Consider the following 19,686-nt stretch of genomic DNA (forward strand, 5'->3'; position numbering starts at 1 on the left):
TCAAAAATCCAGTAATAGGACAGTGGGGATTAATCTGGTAAAGGATAGCATCCAGAAGAGTGAAAGGGAGCAAATGAAATATGAGTGATCTGTGAAGTACAACAGTTGTCACGGTGACATATGTACTTGTGGGTGGAGGTGGCTTACCTTTTCATTTCCTTGCTTTTCTGGGTTTATCAGGGCTGGTCTACACTACAAAGGTAGGCTGGCTTAACTACACTGCTCAGGGCTTTGAAATATGTCATGTCCTATGCGATTTAATTAAACTGACCTAAGCCATGGTGTAGAAACCACGAGGGTTAATGGAAGAATTTTTCTATTGACCTAGCTACCCACTTCTCAGAGGTGAGTTTACTACAGCGATGGAAGAACCTACTCCGTCACTGTCATAAGCGTCTGGTGCAACAGCAGCATAGCTGCAGCTGTGCCACTGTAGCGCTTCTAGCATAGACATACACGCAGGTATTTTACACGTGTAGCAACCACAACTGCATCAGAACCAAGTTGTGTGTGAGCGTGTATACACACGCAAACACAAAAGAAATGTTCCTTCTAGAAAGGAGTAATGGTTTGTTTAGTACAAGGCTAAGTGAACAGATTTTACAGCATCTTATAAATCTCTGGCTAATTCCAGTTTGAGAGAGTTTCTCAATGGCCTTTTTTGTTTTGCCCACAGTCCCTTTTTTCTTTTATTGTAGTGATCATTCTGCGTCTGTTCACTATTACCACTCTTCCTGTATCTTTGGGTGATAGTTATGAGATTACGTAGCTATGGATTTCTGTTCAGAGGATCCACTGTGTCAGAAAAAACAGTCACAAAGCAGTGTTACTAGTCCAAATTAATGCCACTACCAGAACATGGTAACACAGAATTATCTAAAGACTTCATAATAAAAGTTCTGCCTAGATCACGTGTCAGCTGATTTAACCATTTTTCCACATCTACACAAAATTTTATATTTATATATTAGGGCTGTCAAGCGATTAAAAAAACTATTCGCGATTAATTGCGCTGTTCAACAATAATAGAATACCATTTATTTAAATATTTTTGGATGTTTTCTACATTTTCAAATGTATTGATTTCAACTACAACACAGAATACAAAGTGTACAGTGTTCACTTTATATTTATTTTTGATTACAAATATTTGCACTGTAAAAAACAAAATAGTATTTTTCAATTCACCTAATACAAGTAATGTAGTGCAATCTCTTTACAATGAAAGTTGAACTTACAAATGTAGAATTATGTACAAAAAATAACTGCATTCAAAAATAAAAATGTAAAACCTACAAGCCCATTCAGTCCTACTTCAGCCAATCGCTCAGACAAACAAGTTTGGTTACAATTTGCAGGACATAATGCTGACAGCTTCTTGTTTAAAATGTCACCTAAAAGTGAGAACAGTTGTTTGCATGGCACTGCTGTAGTTGGTGTTGCAAGATATTTAGGTGCCAGATCCACTAAAGATGTCCCTTCATATAATCATTGAATAACAGGGTTGGAAGGGACCTCAGGAGGTCATCTAGTCCAATCCCCTGCTCAAAGCAGGACCAATCCCCAATTTTTGCCCCAGATCCCTAAATGGCCCCCTCAAGGATTGAACTCACAACCCTGGGTTTAGCAGGCCAATGCTCAAACCACTGAGCTATGCCTCTCCCCCTTGCAATGCCAGCTATAAAAGTGCCACGCGAACGTCTGTTCTCACTTTCAGGTGACACTGTAAATAAGAAGCAGGCAGCAGTATCTTCCGTCAATGTAAACAAACTTGTTTGCCTCAGCAATTGGCTGAACAAGAAGTAGGACTGAGTGGATTTGTAGGCTCTAAAGTTTTACATTGTTTTGTTTTTGAGTGCAGTTATGTAACAAAAAAAAAAATCTGCATTTGTAAGTTACACTGTCACAATAAAGAGATTGCACTACAGAACTTGTATGAGGTGAATTGAAAAACACTATTTATTTTGTTTAGTATTTTTACAGTGAAAATATTTGTAATCAAAAATAATATAAAGTGAGCTCTGTACAATGCATGTTCTGTGTTGTAACAGAAATCAATTTATTTGAAAATGTAGAAAAACATCCAAAAATATTTAATAAATTTCAATTGGTATTCCTTGTTTAACAGTATGATTAATTGGGATTAATTTTTTAACGCGATTAATTTTTTTGACTTAATTGCGTGAGTTAACTGCAATTAATCAACAGCCATCATATATATACACACACACATATATATACACACACATATATATATCTTTGCCCTAGTGTATGGGATGAAAAGGTCTCTATGCATATACTTCTTTCCCCAAATTCATTCAGTAATCAACTGATTAATAGCTTTAGAACCTGATCCTGCAAGATGCCCAATACCATCAACTATCATTGTCAAACAAAATTTAGTAAGACAACACCACCACCAAGATCTAAAACCTTAAAATTATTTCCAGATTTTTTAAATTGGACACACACCTCATTAAAAGCAAGTTCCCCTCAGTACCAATTAGTGTTTTTTGCTCCAGGCTTTAGGATTTTTTTCAAGATCTAAATTAAACCATCTGTTACCACATTAAAAAAAAAAAAATGTAATAGCTTGGTCACACAAGTTTGCTAAAAGTTTCTTCTTGACAAGTTATGTAATAGGAAAGTAATCTTCAGTTCTGATGATTATTTAAATCCTGTTGCCAATGCAGCCTCTTGGAAGAATGAAAAGAATCTGTAATATACAATGGCAATGGTTCTTTGCCTGTATGGCTCCACACTGTAAATACATGCAAGCTCAGAACTTCTAAATAGCACTGTGCAATAAGCATCCTACTGTCCTCGCATCGCATGTGCCAGCCAAGAATACGTATGGAAGTAGAGCCCCAACTACCACTCAGTTCCTTCCACTAAATCAAGATTCTGCTGAATAATTCTAAGGGCCTGTTCTGAATTAGGAATTTTTGCACTAGCAGAACTACACGAGGTCTTGCTTCTACAGCAGAGGTGGGCAAACTATGGCTCACGGGCCGCATCCAGCCCGCGTGACTCTCCTGCCCGGCCCTTGAGTTCGGGGAGGCTAGTCCCCGGCCCCTCCCCTTCTATCCCCCCTCCCCCGCAGCCTCAGTGCGGCACCAGTGCAGGAGGGAGCTGCACTGCGGGGGCACAGGAGAGCAGGAAGGGAGGCTCACCTTCAGCCTCAGGGGAGCAGGCGGGTGGTGCAGGTGGCAGGAATGCGACAACACGGGTGGAGGACTCAGGAGAAGCACCAGGCGGCTGCGCAGCCGGCTGGAGAGAAGCGAAACTTTGAAGGGGAAACCGCCGCTTCTCTCCGGCTGTACAGCTGCCCCTGCTCTTCCCAAGTCCTCCGCCCATTTTCGCAGGGCCGCATTCTGAAGGGGGCTTTAAAGGTGGGGTTGGATAGGGGGTGGGGTCCCGGAGTGCCTGTCAGGGGGCGGGGGTGTGGATAGGGTTTGGGGCAGTCAAGGAGCAGGGGGGGTTCGAGGGGGTGGGGTCCCGGGGTGGCGGTCAGAGAACAAGGAGGAGGGGGGGTTGGATGGGTCGGGGATTCTGAAGGGGGCACTCGGGGTGGGAAGTGGCGGGGGCGGATAGGGTTGGGGTTTGGGGAGGCACAGCCTTCCCTACCTGGCCCTCCATACAGTTCTGGAACCCTGATGTGGCCCTCAGGCCAAAAAGTTTGCCCACCCCTGATCAACAGCCTCAGCATGCTGAGCAACAATCCAAGAAATCAGATTTCAGAGTAGCAGCCATGTTAGTCTGTATCCGCAAAAAGAAAAGGAGGACTTGTGGCACCTTAGAGACTAACAAATTTATTTGCGCATAAGCTTTCGTGAGCTACAGCTCACTTCATCGGATGCATTCAGTGGAAAATACATTGGGGAGATTTATATACACAGAGAACATGAAACAATGGGTGTTACCATACACACTGTAACCAGAGTGATCAGGTAAGGTGAGCTATTACCAGCAGGAGAGTGGGAGGAAGGGGGAGAAGAGGGGGACCTTTTGTAGTGATAATCAAGGTGGGATATTTCCAGCAGTTGACAAGAAGGTCTGAGGAACAGTGGAGGGGGGGAGGGAGAGAATAAACATGGGGAAATAGTTTTACTTTGTGTAATGACCCATCCACTCCCAGTCTCTATTCAAGCCTAAGTTAATTGTATCCAATTTGCAAATTAATTCCAATTCAGTAGTCTCTCGGAGTCTGTTTTTGAAGTTTTTTTTGCTGAAGAATTGCCACTTTTAGGTCTATAATCGAGTGACCAAAGACACTGAAGTGTTCTCCGACTGGTTTTTGAATGTTATAATTCTTGATGTCTGATTTGTTCCATTTATTCTTTTACGTAGAGACTGTCCAGTTTGACCGATGTACATGGCAGAGGGGCATTGCTGGCACATAATGGCATATATCACATTGATAGATGTGCAGGTGAACGAGCCTCTGATAGTGTGGCTGATGTGATTAGGCCCTGTGATGTTGTCCCCTGAATAGATATATGGACACAGTTGGCAACGGGCTTTGTTGCAAGGATAGGTTCCTGGGTTAGTGGTTCTGTTGTGCGGTTGCTGGTGAGTATTTGCTTCAGGTTGGGGGGCTGTCTGTAAGCAAGGATTGGCCTGTCTCCCAAGATCTGTGAGAGTGATGGGTCGTCCTTCAGGATAGGTTGTAGATCCTTGATGATGCGTTGGAGAGGTTTTAGTTGGGGGCTGAAGGTGATGGCTAGTGGCATTCTGTTATTTTCTTTGTTGGGCCTGTCCTGCAGTAGGTAACTTCTGGGTACTCTTCTGGCTCTGTCAATCTGTTTCTTCACTTCAGCAGGTGGGTACTGTAGTTGTAAGAACACTTGATAGAGGTCTTGTAGGTGTTTGTCTCTGTCTGAGGGATTGGAGCACATGCGGTTGTATCGCAGAGCTTGGCTGTAGACAATGGATCGTGTGGTGTGGTCTGAATGAAAGCTGGAGGCATGTAGGTAGGAATAGCGGTCAGGAGGTTTCCGGTATAAGGTGGTGTTTATGTGACCATCGCTTACTAGCACCGTAGTGTCCAGGAAGTGGATCTCTTGTGTCCAGGCTGAGGTTGATGGTGGGATGGAAATCGTTGAAATCATGGTGGAATTCCTCAAGGGCTTCTTTTCCATGGGTCCAGATGATGAAGATGTCATCAATGTAGCGCAAGTACAGTAGGAGCATTAGGGGACGAGAGCTGAGGAAGCGTTGTTCTAAGTCAGCCATAAAAATGTTGGCATACTGTTGGGCCATGCGGGTACCCATCGCAGTGCTGCTGATTTGAAGGTATACATTGTCCCCAAATGTGAAATAGTTATGGGTGAGGACAAAGTCACAGAGTTCAGCCACCAGGTTTGCCGTGACATTATCGGGGATACTGTTCCTGACGGCTTGTAGTCCATCTTTGAGTGGAATGTTGGTGTAGAGGGCTTCTACATCCATAGTGGCCAGGATGGTGTTTTCAGGAAGATCACTGATGGACTGTAGTTTCCTCAGGAAGTCAGAGGTGTCTCGAAGATAGCTGGGAGTGCTGGTAGCGTAGGGCCTGAGGAGGGAGTCTACATAGCCAGACAATCCTGCTGTCAGGGTGCCAATTCCTGAGATGATAGGGTGTCCAGGATTTCCAGGTTTATGGACCTTGTGTAGGAGACAGAATACCCCTGTTCGGGGTTCCAGGGGTGTGTCTGTGCGGATTTGTCCTTGTGTGGAGTTTCTTGACCAAATGGTGTAGTTTCTTTTGGTAACCCTCAGTGGGATCAGAGAAATGAACTTCTCTCAATGTACATCAGACAGAGGGGAAGTGTGCATTGAATTCCAGAAAAACTGGAAGCATTAAAATACATTGCTTAAACTGAGTTTTCTTGAATCAGACAGGATGACCTGGAACGAAGCTGATGCTGGACTGGGAATTTAACTGCATCATGGCACTGAAACTACATTAAATTACCTAAATATAAGTACAAGTACAAACAAGAGATTTTTCCCCATCTCTTCATCATAGCACAGCTATGATGCAATAAAAATAAATATAGTAATAAGATTTCCTGGGCTCAATTTATACATTTGCAAGGAAGTAATACAGGACCTGGCAATACTTTTGTAAATTTTCTCACAGCACTTGCTAGCGCTTTGGAGTGCACTGCAAATGAACATAACCACTGCCAGTTGGGGATTTAATTGCAGTGACCTGTGCTCTCACACAGAAGAGACTATAAGCCTCCTGCTGCTATAAGAGAAACGACTGAGTTTTGAGCCTTTCCTTTTACAACATCATTGTTTAACTGCTACGTCCAGTCAAAGGAGAGGCGCCCAGGGACTGTTCAGCCAGAAAATGAACTCCTTACAAACCCAGAAATGAAGCAGCAGCAGCAATACAGATTTGAAACACTTAGAAGAGGGAGCGGCAGGGAGAGGGCAACAAAATACAACATGCATACTTAGTGCTTAGAACACCCTTCCATGCCTAGGGTTTACCTTTTCATGTATAAGATTTATTTAGGGTTTTACAGTATCCTAGACCCATACTTTATTTAAAAACATGGGAAAAACCTGAGATCAGTCAGAAGTTTTTCCATTATTAATTTAATTAACAAAAAAAAACTGAGGTGGGAGAAGAGAACTGAAAGACACTTGGGGCGCCTCATGCCATAATAGGAATAAGCTTTGGTATGATGTCTGACAGGAAGGCCTTAGGGGCTCCCTGTGGCACCATCAGGAGGCAGCCTATATTTGAAGAGATTAGCAATTCTGAGACAAGGGGTGAATGGCAACAGAGGACTCTCTATATAGACAGCACTGCCGGAAGCGGGGTTGGAGAGCAGGATCACCCCTCCATCTCCAAAGGGGTGCACTAACGGCAGGACTGACACCAGTGACTCCCTTCCCCTAAATAAATACTTAGCAGGGATGGCACAGGCACCCACATCTTCCTGCTTCACCAGCTGAAGATTGGCTGAGGGGAAGAAACATTCCCCCCACAACGATTTGCCCCTTCTGTGTGGACCACTCAGAAAAAATATCTCCCAAAAAGTTACAGATGGCAGGGGAAGGAGGGAGTTCTCAGACAAGTCAGCCACATGAGCATTTGATAGCGGGCTCTACTGATGTGGGGTTACTGATTTCTCTCTTCTCTGCTCTGGCAGCAGCACCCTGATCTATCATGGGAAAGGAAAACAGCTGTGCGTCCAGTCACCGCACTGAACCAAGGATTACCCAATTTCCGAAAAGGTGAGGTAGCTAGACACTACTCTGGTTTTCTCTACCCTCTTGTTACAGATCAAAGAACTGACAGAGAAGGGAGAAGTCAATGCCTTAGCAGGAGTGAGCAGAAATGGCTAAGTATTGGATCCTGCCTCTTCGCTGGCTACACAGGGCTCCCTTCCGCTCTACAGTTAAAAAGCATCTAAAACATAAGGCTTACTGACAATATACCAAGGATGTAAAATACACAATTGGTGCTCATTTTCAATAGAATAGCCTTTCCTGTCTGTTTTTAAAATAAATAATGATAATACAGAACTCTTACATAGCACTTTGTCCATCATTCTCCAAGCGCTTTACATGCGAGAAACACATTGTTACCCCCACTCTACAGATGGGGCACTGGAGCACAGAGAGATGAAGTGACTTGTCCAAGGTCACCACAAGGGGAAGAGCAGAGCCAGGCTCTTCTGAGTCTCAGTCCAGTGCCCTACCCACTGAGCCATAATCCTGTGTAAATCACAATTTCACAGGTTTAACGGAAATTGAGAGATTAGCCCAATCCCACCATTTTTCCAACAGTAGGGAAAAACTGCAGCAGTTTGGGGTGCAGGAGAGAATTGGCAGCCATACATATCTCATGAAATTCAAACATACCCATGATGCTGCCAGGATTTAAAACAAACAAACAAAACCCCTGTGGTTTATACAGGGTCTTAACCATGTTTAGCAACTAGCAACTGTGCTTCTTTCAAGAACTTAAAGATGCTAAACTGAACAATGGGTGAATCTAATTGTTCTGTAGACACATTTTTTCAACAAATTTTCAAATATAGCAGTGGCAAGTGTCCTGATTAAACCAATAAAATCTTTATTGCAGACAGATTCAAATATTCTGACAGATTATTTCTTATCTTTTCAAGGGGAAGCCATCTTTCTCCAAAATGCTGTAGTTTTGACTGCTCAGGAAATTCAGAAAAAAGTTGTTCCTTACACAATAAGAGTTGGGAGTTCATTTATGCTACCTCTTTGCTAGTGGAATGAAGAGAGAATTCCTAAGTGAAAGTTTTTTCAGGAACTGGTCTGTGTAACACACTTCTCCAGTTCTTCCCTAGAGGTTATAACTCACTGCAGAGTTAATTCAACTTATCTACACTGGAGTTAGCCTAGCCTGAGTGAGGCTACGTCTACACTGCAAGCGCTACAGCAGCACAGCTGCAGCTACACTGCCGTAGTATAGACACACACTACAGCAACAGAAGAGGTTTTTCTGTTGCCGGAGTAAATCCACCTCTCGGAGAGGCAATAGCTAAGTAGGTGGAAGAATGCTTCCATTGACCCAGCTGTATCTACCCTAGGGGTTAGGTTGACCTAATTACATTGCACAAGGCATGACATTTTTCACAGCCCTGAGCCATGCAGCTAGGTCGACCTAAATTTTAAGTACAGACCTAACCTGAGAGAGGCCACATGGCGAAACAATGTTTGAGCAGTACGGAGTGACTGGATTACTGCACTGAATGACAATTAGTATCACAGAGTTGTAACTTATTCCCTTGATGGGCCAGCCAACTTGAGTAAAATGCACCACCATAGTTGGGTTAAGGGTATGTGTGCGAGGATGGGACTTGAGTTGGAAGCAACACCAAGTAACAACTCGAGTTAACTCTGCAGTGAAGGCAAGACCTGCGTCTCAGTCTGATCCTTTCCCCTTGAACGTTGTATGGGTCTCTAATACCTTGGCTGTGCATCTTTCTGCTTTCCCTATGCAGCATTCCACAGAGAAGAATTCTTTCTAAGAGGCACTGTAGAATGGATTTATATTTTTCTTTTTTCTCTCTCCTTCCAATTTCTCTCTCCCAACTATGGTCTCCCTCCTTCTCCACAATAAAAACCTCTGGGTTATTGAAATAGTAAAGAATTATTGGTCCTCTTAGCCAACTCCCCATTCTGCCTCCACTCCCAATATCACAATAAAATATTTTTTTAAAAAAAGATATCTTGCCAAAGAAGCAAGGATTCAAACAGGCTGGCAGCCAAGATGGATAAAGATCAATAATTTTTTTAAAATTTAAATTAAATATGGGTTTGTTTTTTTAAATAAATATATTTAAAATTAAATTTAAAATTATTGGAACCCACGCTAAGTCTTAAACCTATTCAACCTATTTGAATTAAATAGAAAAAATAATATTAAGCAGTACATGGTTGCTGCCAAGTTTTAAATAAAGTTAAACTGCTGAACTGATGGAAAGCACTGACTAGGCACCTGGAACCAGTTTGCTGAAGTGCTAAACCAGCTTTTGACAGCAGTAACCGATTCTGGAAGTGAAAAGAGGATATTTTCTTCATTTCAGTTTGTTCAACACATTCAGTTCAACAACTAGTTCATTCAAAGTTAAAAAAACAATTGGGAGTTGAAAAAGAAGAAAAGCTTGTTTTCCTCTTCCAATCTATGAAAAAAGATGGTGTGAAAAGATGAGATCTACTAGTTCTAAAATCTTGAAGGACCTAGTGACCAGAAATAATCAGTTCAATTCTTTAACTACTACACTATGTTTAATAAATCAGTTGGGTCCAGATTTTAAAAAGTATTTAGGTGTTGCTTAACTGATTTAGGAGCCTAAATCATAGTGCCTTAATCCCTTTTAAAAGTAAGATGTAGGTTTCTAAATTGATTAGGAGTTGCAGTGCTGAGCACAGCAAAGCCTAAATACCTTTAAAAATCTGGGCCTTAGTTTTAAATACACAACATATTCTGATAAACTTCCCTCTCCCCAATGTATCCAGCAAGGTAGTTTTATTTAATAAAAAAATTAAAATGCTGTTTTTTGCATATTTTTAATTGAATTTGTCAACGTACAGCCACCACAATCATTACTGCGGTTTTTCAGGTCCATGCTAGCCCCTTCTGTCAGCGGTACACGTCCTCACCAGGAGCTCTTCCACCGAATGAAGTGGGGCATTATGCGGCACTGACAGCTGGAGCCAAGAGTCTCACAGCCTGAGCTGACAGCCTCACGTGGGGCGCACAGCTGGAGTCCCCTTCTCCCAACGCTGACAGCCCAGAACACTGCTGTTACCTCCCTGTGAGGGATGGGGGGAGGAGGCAGCTTCCTGGTTAGGGATTGGTTGGGAAAAGGAGAACCTGTGTTTGGCAGCCTCCAGGTGAGGGATTGGAGTGGAGAAGGCGAGCCTGAGCTTGGCAGCCTCCCAGTTAGGGATGGGGGGGGACGGGAGAGGAGACACAGAGCTTGGCAGCTGCCAGTGAGGAATTTGGGGGGAGGGGGAGGAAGACTGGAAGGAAGCCTGAGCCCAGCAGCCTTCTGGTGAGGGACTGAGGAGAAGAGAAGAGCCTGAGCCCTGTGATGGCAGATCTGTGGGCTGTCAGCCCTGCATGGCTGACAACCAACAGGCAATGTTAGTAACACAGACACTGCATTGCCCTAATTACATCAACCTAATAACTCCTCCTCCACAAGAGGCACAGCACTTAGATCAATTTAGCAGGCAATTTACATTGGCAGGAGCACCACTATAGTGTAGACATTCACAGTTACCTTACATCGACCAAACTCTGTAGTGTAGACCAGGCATAAGTTTAAGCTATAAAACTGCTTAAATAAATGTGTATAGATACAATGTACCCTCCTGGTAAGCAAAAGGAAGCACCAAATTTAGTGTAGCACCAAATTTAGTGTAAAGGCTATGTTCAGCTGCAAACAAGATGTTTTACTGGTGATCAACTAATGAAAATCAACCTTTAAGAAAACTGAATACAAATAAAAAAAGAAAATTAAAATCACTGATTTAAATCATGATTTAAATAAGTGGTTTAAATTGCTTTGATTTAAATCAATCCATTCTGCTGGCAGCTCTTCTCATGAGAGTTCTTTCATAAAGACTAATCAGAGTTCATCTCTTACTCCCTACCCTTCTGTAATATGTACGGAATGGGAAAACAGGTGGTACTCCAGGTCATACTTCTGGAATTAAGCATTTTCTGCTTATTATCCCACTGTACAAGGTACTGAACTGTTCTTTAGAGTCAAGAAAATTTTAAACTGCCCATCGTATATTATCACAGTCTGAAATGTATCCTGTTTACTATGTCTTCCACACATTTGGTAAGTCTAGAATTGTTTTTCAATAATTCAGTGTCATCTTGCACATATAATGTATTCTCCAAGTACTTAAATACATGGAATGAGATTTCTGAAGTTCTAAGTTTTGGGGTTTTTTTTGGCAATAGTTACATATGTTTTAAAGTATATGTTGAAAAAATCATTACGCTTCATCCTCTGCCCATCCTTACCCTTGGCCTCTCCGGCAGGCTGCCAATCACCCCAATTGTGGCAAACCATGTAGTCATTTTAGAAAGTGGACCAATATTTATAAGGCTCTAGGGCAAAGAAACTTTTAGTTTCATTCATTTACCCAAGTCAGGTCTCTAAGTGAAAAGCTGGTTATAAGCAGAGAGAATTGCTAAGAGCTCTCCATTGATTATGAGTTTTGTGACAGATCATTTTTACAAACAGCAGTTTGGAGGTCCCAGAGCGCAGCCAAGATCTTATTATGGTAGAATCCACGTAATCTTTGACAATTATGTAACATATTGTTTGTGACATGAAGGTAAAACAGGTAGTCCAAAGACTAAGATCAGTCTATGTAGAAAGTAACCATTCTCCCCAACAAATAAACCTATTATTATTAGAACTTTAAAAATCACAATATTGCATCATAAAGAATCTTTATATCTAGTACATATAACTTGTGTTCTCAAGTATAAAAGGGAATCTCCAGACACACCAACACCCACAGAACATTCCCAGTGCAAAGAGCCCAATCCTGTTTCTGGCCAGTTTCAAGGCGAAAGCTCCTATGGTTCTAACCTCAGAGGCCTTGCTTTCACTTAAGATTTTCCTCTATTACACTACTAGCAATGGTAGCAAAGGTAAAAGGAGCAGAAATACAAATAGAGCCCTACCAAATTCATGGCCATGAAAAATGTGTCATGGACTGTGAAATCTAATCTCCCCCTGTGAAATCTGGTCTTTTGTGTGCTTTTATCCTATACTATATAGAATTCATGGGGCAGATCAGCGTTTCTCAAACTCGAAGTCCTGACCCAAAAGGGATTTGCAGGGTGGTTGCAAGGTCATTTTAGGTATTGCCACCCTTACTTATGCACTGCCTTCAGAGCTGGGCAGCCAGAGTGGTGGGCTACTGACTGAGGGCCCAGCTCTGCCTTCAGAGATGGGATCCCGGCCAGCCGCCGCTCTCCAGCTGCCCAGCTCTGAAGGTAGCACCGTCACCAGCAACAGCACAAAAATAAGGGTAGCAGTACTGCAATCCCCCCCCAAACTCCTTATTGGGTCAGGACCCTTACAATTACAACACTGTGAAATTTTAGATTTAAATAGCTGAAATCATGAAATTTATTAATTTTAAAATCCCACGACTGTGAAACTGACCAAAATGGACCCTGAATTTGGCAGGGCCCTAAATATAAACAAGCTGCTGATGTTTTAACCCCTGTAATAGACAGACCTGGTTCGGCAAGATTAAACAACACAGCATTTGATAGCCAGGCTATACTTATACTCCTATCATCACTACCACCTGTGGTGCTGTACTGGTGGTAATCTAACTTTGGGAAACTAATCAAAATGTTTGTAATGAGAAAATCCTTTCTACAAGAGATCCTCTGCTAAGGGATTTTTTTTTGGGGGGGGGGGGGGGGGGCGGGGAGAAAGAGAGAGAAGGAAGGGAAATAAGAATCATGAATGGCCCAAACTGCCCACAGGTGGATGAAAATCTTTTACTACTCCACCCCATTTAGGGCCAACAAGATTTGTTATATAAGTGGAGCCAGCTCCTGCTACTTCTTCCTCCTCCAGCTTCTGTCTATTTTACTACACTGAGATTTGTCAGAAGCATGTCATGGTTAACAAATGATGATTCAGAAGCCTACAAAGTAAGACCAACTTATAGCAGGCAACAAACAAGGTAGGTTTTGGGTACAAGAACTCCAGATTTGTTTGACCCTATGAACATCCTACAAAAGTGGCTTTGCAACCTCGTATTAGACTGGAACGTAATGTAAAATTGAGTCAAGTTGATGAAGCTTTAAGTTCCTGTAAGCAGAGATACAGATATTGGGTGGAAACATAATATGTAAAACACAGGAAGGACCCAGTTAGGCATAACTCTCAGATTGGCCTTTTCAGGGAACTAACAAGTTTGGAGAGCTTGACAATGAAAAATCACTTGTTTACTCCAAATGAAATGAGATGGCTTCATTTTAAAATGTTAGTATGAGTCAATGACTGCCAAACACAGAATGACCTATTTAACATTCTCCTTATCTGAGTTAAGACACTGTAGCCCTTATAGAAAAATGCACTGCAATATAGCTTAGTACAGCCACTATTAACTAGTTCCATAACTGCATTAAAATGAATAGCAGTCACAGTATACTGAAAAAATGGGTCATTATGCAGTCCAAACATGAACTGAACCCATGTCTTGTTAAACTAGTACAGGGGTCTCCAACACGTGGCCCGCAGAGTTATATGATGTGGCCCACCAAGCTCCCCGCACCCCCGAGTTATTTCCTGTAGCCACCAAGCTCGCCTCACCCACCGCGTCCCTGCTCCTCTGCCTACCTCCAGGTACTTAGCGCTTTCCAGGGTGAGGAGTGGAGAGTCATGCGCTCAGGGGAGGAGGCGGAGTTGGAATGGGGGTGGGGAAGGGGTAGGGCCTCATGGAAGGGGTGGAGTGGGGGCAGGTCACGGGCAGTGGGGGGGAGGAGGGCGGGCGGTAGCAGTGATGTACTAGTCCTCATGTGGCCGTCGTTTTAATTTGAGTTTGAGATCCCTGAACTAGTAGCAGTATGCAGCACAGTGTGATATTGTGAATGTTTGACAGTGACAGCAAAGACTAACTTTCATGGAAATTCAATATTACATAAGAGAAATGCAACCACATTTTTTTACTCTAATATAACATGAACATGTGAACTGACAATACTCCATCTCCCACAAATCTAAAAGAAACTCACAAGATGAGTATACTTATTGTTTGTTGGGCTTCAGAACAGACATTGTACAACTTCTGTATTCTTACCAATCAGCGTCAGGTAACCACATTATAAAGGAATACTCAGACTCACTGGAGTCACATTATTATAGGGTGACGGTATAAGCTTAATTCTACATCTACATGATGTTGTTCCATGTTCACCTTCCAGCAGGGTAGAAGTAAACTGATTAAAAAATCCTAAACTGGGATAAAGACCCAGCAGTTGGCTTTTTTGGCCACTCCTTCATAAGAGATACTAAAGTGTCCGTCTAAACTAATTTGAGTCACACAGTGAAGAACAAATGCTCTATTTTTGTCTTAAATATCTGAATTATCTCTCAATCTTTCTGTAGGTTGAGTATGGGTTATGTGAAGAGATGTGGTTTTCTTTTTCTTTTGGGGGGGGGGAAGAGGAGAGAATAGAGACAGAAAGAGTGAGTGAGTTGCGTGAGGCTGTTTCTCCTGAACATAAAAGCTACACATTGAGTTACAGTAAAAGTTAAGGACGAACATTATTGTTTTTAGGGAACTATTAGAACACAGCTTTATATTTTTCAGTGAATTTACTCCTTGAGCCAAACTGTAGCACCATCTCATACAACTAGAATATTTTTTTCTATAATGCCTATAGAAAAATTGGAATTGTGTGGGTCTCTGTGGGCTACAAGCTGAGAAATGAGAGTGAAAAGGAGCAAGCCTTACTGTTAAAAACTTATTCCAACAGTACTGACTGAACTGTTCATATGAAGTGGAGTCAAGTGGATGAACAGAGGTTTAAACAAGTCAGTTCAGTAAGGTAACCACCAAATTAGAACTCAGGAGGAGTTAAAGGACACAAGTGGGAGCCAAAGGTTAAGCAGTTTAGTTTGTATGAGTGCACATGGTAGTGGTGGCTTCTCCATTAACATTATGCATTTCTAAAGTGTGCGTGTAAGAAGGGAGGAGCGATGACCAGTGATTACTGCATTCCTAAAGCACACCTCACCACAAAATCTGGGCACTGTTTATTCTTCAAACACACAGGCAGTCCTATTGGGAGATAGGTTGTAGTGGGGGCAAGAGTTGATATAATCAGGAGTATAGCTGTGCTCTCCTGAGAGCACTAAGCTGACACGGACGGAAAAAACTAATAATGGGAAGTCTTAGAGATTTAAGGAGAAGTCTGGCAGCAGTACATGTAAGGACCAATGAGCTATGAAATTACAGGAGATTCTAGATGCTAAACAGATGTTTAAGAAAGCTTATGGAAAGCATTCTCTGCACTGGAGATTTTTTCCCAGTTCACCATTGTTGCCAACACCAGTGCTTGCTATGTTGGGAGCCCTAGTGAAAGTGCCCATACGCCATCACCACAACTCTTAGCATCATGCTGATTAGACCTATTCATGCTGATTATTTACTCTGGAGTTTACAACACCAGTGGCAGCCAGCAGCTAGCATAGACTTGGGTTCCCAACACACGTGAACTGGTCTTAGCCGTAGAATTTTTGGCCTAAGTTATCTTAGTGTGACATGCTTCCAATTCTACTCACAGGATATGCATGGATGAGAAGATATTGCTGAGAAAGGGTTTCAGTTTGAAATACTGGGGAATCTTTTTCAGGAAATGGACCTCTGCAACCAAGAGTGGGAAAATTCACTAAAATTTTAAGTGTAAAGGCAGCCTCAGAACTGCACCATATAAAGACAGAAAGAGCAACGCAAAAAGATAACAGAGCAAAAGAGGCAGGCTGAAACAAATGTTCATGCTTTATGCTCACTTGTATAAAGGCAAAAAGTACTAGAATTTGTGAATGGAGAGAAGTACACCTAACCTGTGTGGAGTGAGCGTTAACAGAACAGCAACACTTGCATATAAAACTATAGGTGAAGGACATGAAGTCTTCAGATGGGTGCTCTAAATAAGGGATTTCACAGAAACAATTTCTAGGCAGAGGATTATTATGGAGAATTTTTATGGATTCCAAAAGAGTGGTGGTCTCCAAGGCAATGACAGCAATGAGGAACAGTGAGATATCAAATATCAGAGGGGTAGCCGTATTAGTCTGTATCCACAAGAAAGAGGAGTCCAGTGGCAAAAACTTATACCCAAATAAATCTGTTAGTCTTTAAGGTGCCACCGGACTCCAGGGAGATATCAGAGAAACTGCAACTAGGGCAGTAATTGGTAACTACACAACCATAAATTAGTTGGGGATCACACCCGGAACATGGCCTGCTGATACCATAAACCAGTGGTTTTCAAACTTTTTTCTGCTGACTCAGTTGAAGAAAATTGTTGATGCCTGTGACCCAACGAAACTGGTGATAAGGATTTTGGGGTGTGGAAGGGGCTCAGAGCTGGGGCACAGGGATGAGGGCTGCAGGGTGGAGCTGGGAATGAGGGGTTCAGGGTGTGGGAGGGGGTGCTGGGCAGGAGGGAGTCAGGGCTCTGGGCTGGGGGTGCAGGCTCTGGGGTGGGGCTGGTGATGACGGGTTTGGAGTACAGGAAGGGGCTCTGGGTTTGCAGGGGGCTCAAGGCTGAGACAGGGTTTGGGGCATGGGCTAACCTTGGGCAGCTCCCAGTCAGCGGTGCAGCGGCATGTTAAGGCAGGCTTCCTGCCTGTCCTGGCACCACAGACTGCACGGCACCCTGGAAGCAGCGAGCAGCAGGTCCGGCTCCTAGGTAGAGGCGCGTAAGCAGCTCCAAGCAGCTCTTGCCCACAGGCACCACCTCGGCCCCTACCTCCCATTGGCTGGAGCCGGTGCTCGGGCAGCGCAGGGAGCCCTATGGCCCCATGCCTAGGAGCCGGACCTGCTGCTGGCTGTTTCCAGGGTGCAGCGCGCTGTCAGAACAGGTAGGGACTAGCCTGCCTTAGCTGGGCAGCACCACCGATAGGACCTCTAACAGCCTGGTCGGCAGTGCTGACCAGAGCTGCCGCGACCCAGTGCCTTACATTCTGTAACGCACTACTAGGTCGTGACCTGAGTTTGAAAAACCACTGCCAAAAACCAGTTACTCCTGAGGGAATTCTGAGCCAAAAATTAAAAACTCTGCACCAAAAAAATCAAAAGTTTTGCACACTACTTTAAAATTCTACAAATTTTATTTGTCAAATACATGTGGAGGCTCCAACATGGCATTGGGGAGCACAGGCCGCACCGAGGTAGGAGATCACTGTGCCATTCCCCCTGGGACACAGACTCAGCGGTGAGGCTGCACCCAACCCTGACACCACACAAGGATTGGGCCTGCCCCAGAAACACCCCAGGGGCTTGCCCCTCTGTGCCCAGTGCACCAGGTGTGGGCAGGCCGGATTCAAGTGCCAAGGGGCTTAGTGTGGGGGAATCCAGGTGTGGGTTGAGAGGGTTCTGCGTGGGGCAATCTGGGTGCAGGCAGCTCAGTGGGGGATCCATCTGTGGGGGGGGGGGAGGAGAATCTGGATGCACAGGGGCTTGTTGGGGCAGTTCTGGGTGCAATGGTAATGGGGACTGTGGGGGGCGGGGTCCAGGTGAACGTGGTTGAGGCTCAGCAGGGAGGTCTGGGGGGATAGAGCTCAGCAGGTGGGTCTGCGAGCACAGTGGGGGGTCCAGATGCTGGGGGAGTGGGACTCAGTGTGATAGGGATCCAGGTGTAGCTGGCTGGGACTCAGTGGGGTGGGGATCTGGGTGTGGGTGGCTTGTTGGGGGAGTGGGGCACACTGGAGGGGGTTCGGAGTGCAGGGAGAGTGGGGCTCAGTGGGAGGGTCTGAGGGGGTATGGATGCACAGGGGTTGGGCAGATGAGGGAGCAGCTCCCTGTACAGGGATCCCTCCCCCTGCAGCTGAGGAGTGATGGGGGGGGGGGGGGGGGAGAGAGTAACAGCAGTTTGCAGAGTTTCCTGCCGCTGGGGGAGAAATCTGGGGGTGTGTCTTACACAGCCCTGGATGCTGTACGGGGAAGAGGAAGTCCCATCCTCCCCAGCCCAACTGGGATTAGCTGCTAAGTCCAGCACAGGGTAGGAGCCACCAGCCAGGTCTTCCCCAGTCCCGCTTCCTGCCCCACAGTGATTTACCTCTCTGCTGGCTGCCCTGGGCACCCGATACACATGCTGGGGAGGGTTGCATGACTGCTCTTGTGGCTTCCCTGTCAAAGTCACTTTTCTGTGGGGGGACATAAATTCTGCATATGCACAGTACTGCAGAATTCCCCCAGAAGTAACCAGTGGCTCTCAAACTTTACTGCTGGTAACCCCTTTTACATAGCAAGCCTCTGAGTGCAAACTCCCCCCCCCCCCCTTATAAATTAAGAACTGTTTTATATATTTAACACCATTATAAATGCTGGATGCAAAGCATGGTTTGGGGTGCAGGCTGACAGCTCACAACCCCCCCATGTAATAACCTCATGACCCCCAGTTTGAGAACCCTTGCCATAAACAATTTCTTCTTTGAACAGCTCGTTCTGGAGGAGACCCCTCACTTAGTCTTGAGCTACCCTCAAACAAAAGTTGCATGAGAACCTGTAGAACTACTTCAGAAATATTCGTTTGAAGTCTGGTCATATGATTCTGCTGAAAGGTCTCAGCTGAGTTTGGGCCCTTTGATACTTGCCTTTTAAATTAATCTTTGACTTTTCTCAAACATTCATGTTAAATAAGCGTCAACACATTCTGAACAATCTGGCTTAAAAGTAATTTTCCTTCACTGTTCAATTTTTATTCTTGGAATATAATTTTGCTAGTTCTCTAGTCACCAAGACTTACAGTTCAATACAAAAAAAATCTGATTTTAAACATCAGAAAGCAGCACAAATGGACAAGGCCTATTATTTTGTATATTTCATCTTTATAGATGCTTTGTTGCTTTCCCATTATTCTCCTCTAACTGCCATCTTTAATTTTCACAACAATTTTTTCTTAACGTACCCCATACCTTCTTATTTCAGTACTAAGACTAGACCTGGACATGCCTGGGTGAACTCCTGTACTTTCACATTGTGCAACTGATTTCCAAGTGGCTCTGAATATGCCTTTAACTGCAGGAGCAGGACCACAGAATTGTCGGAAGGAGTAAGCTGTATATATAAGACAACTGGTAAGTACAAGCATCAGGGGGTTTTAAATAGTCTGTAATTAATAGAGCTAGGTAGCCATATGAGAGCTCAAGCCCTGTCATGCATTAAACTAGCTAAAAAACATGAACTCTCACCAGTGAGTTATCAGTTGTGAAAGAGGTCAATAGCAGGATACCTAAGAATCACTATTAGACCTTCAATATGTCAAACTGACAAGGGGGAATGAATAACTATATGGCAAAATTGAAAACTAAAGTGATTAAGCCTAGTCAAAGTAATGACACACTAAACCTGCTCCAGAAGGACACAAGTAAGTAATTAACCACCAACAGATTCAATTTAATGCAGAGAACTGCAAGG

General features: G+C 43.8%; 1 protein-coding gene across 2 annotated transcripts in view; it reads right to left on the bottom strand.

The window, feature by feature from the left end:
• The window catches only part of CTCF (CCCTC-binding factor), a 58,703-nt gene that overhangs the window by 37,621 nt on the left and 1,396 nt on the right, over positions 1 to 19,686 (bottom strand). The gene's annotated exons all lie outside the window — the stretch shown is intronic.

This window comes from Eretmochelys imbricata, chromosome 12 (assembly GCF_965152235.1).
Source record: "Eretmochelys imbricata isolate rEreImb1 chromosome 12, rEreImb1.hap1, whole genome shotgun sequence".
Lineage (NCBI taxonomy): Eukaryota > Metazoa > Chordata > Testudines > Cheloniidae > Eretmochelys > Eretmochelys imbricata.